The sequence below is a fragment of the Lampris incognitus genome, chromosome 10 (assembly GCF_029633865.1).
Source record: "Lampris incognitus isolate fLamInc1 chromosome 10, fLamInc1.hap2, whole genome shotgun sequence".
NCBI classification, from domain to species: Eukaryota; Metazoa; Chordata; class Actinopteri; order Lampriformes; family Lampridae; genus Lampris; species Lampris incognitus.
The window spans coordinates 56,803,038-56,804,221 of record NC_079220.1 but is presented as its reverse complement, the minus strand read 5'-3'; positions in this window follow the sequence as shown (position 1 = coordinate 56,804,221).

The following is a 1,184-nucleotide window of genomic DNA, read 5'->3' as shown; positions in this document are numbered from 1 at the left end:
CACCTTCTCCAGCATGTCAGGCTGAAGTTCTCCATCTGATACACATTCTCCAGCATGTCAGGCTGAGGTTCTCCATCCAATACACCTTCTCCAGCATGTCAGGCTGAGGTTCTCCATCTGATACACCTTCTCCTGCATGTCAGGCTGAGGTTCTCCATCCAATACACCTTATCCAGCATGTCAGGCTGAGGTTCTCCATCTGATACACATTCTCCAGCATGTCAGGCTGAGGTTCTCCATCTGATACACCTTCTCCAGCATGTCAGGCTGAAGTTCTCCATGTTCTCCAGCATGTCAGGATTGTCACAGGCCGCAATGGTTCCCACCCCCTGACTCCCTCCCCATTACTGCTCATGTCCTATTCCACCCGGTATCCAACCCCTCGTCAGGGAGTTTAAGACCTGACACAACAGGTAAACAAAATTAACAACCTTGTAGAGCAGAATACCAGAAATGCCAAATGGGGCCCAAAGACTAGTAATGGGAACCACTATGCTCCATATAATATATATGGAGAGGCCAGGATATGAAAATTACGTCATGTATTGGAAATGGCAGTTCAGAAAATTCGGCTACCGTAGGAGAAGGGCAATTGGATAATATCTATCAGACCAAGTATGGCCAAGAGTATTTGACAATCCTGATAATTGATATGCATATTCCAATAGGAACAGCAAACATCTGCACCTAGAGAGGCGGAGGGGAATGTATCTATGGCTGCCTATGGGAATGTTTCCTTGGCTTCAGCCTTCTTGGAAAAGTTATAATTAGCAACATGGTGGCCACAGAAAGATGGGGCAGAGCTATTTTTTCTCAGTGGCTCTGCTGATCACTGGGCAAAATACAACCTGAAACAGGGTTGATGATTATTTTCTACACCGACGTCTTTAGGGACACTGGATTTGAATTGAGTCTGGGGGTCTTTGAATAGGACCAATATCCTACAGAAATACAGAAACAGTGGACAGACTGGTGCAGACTAAATATGTTGTGTAAAGACTGGTACAGATTAAATATGTTATGTACAGACTGGTGCAGACTAAATATGTTGTGTACAGACTGGTGCAGACTAAATATGTTGTGTAAAGACTGGTACAGATTAAATATGTTATGTACAGACTGGTGCAGACTGAATATGTTGTGTACAGACTGGTGAAGACTAAATATGTTGTGTAAAGACTGGT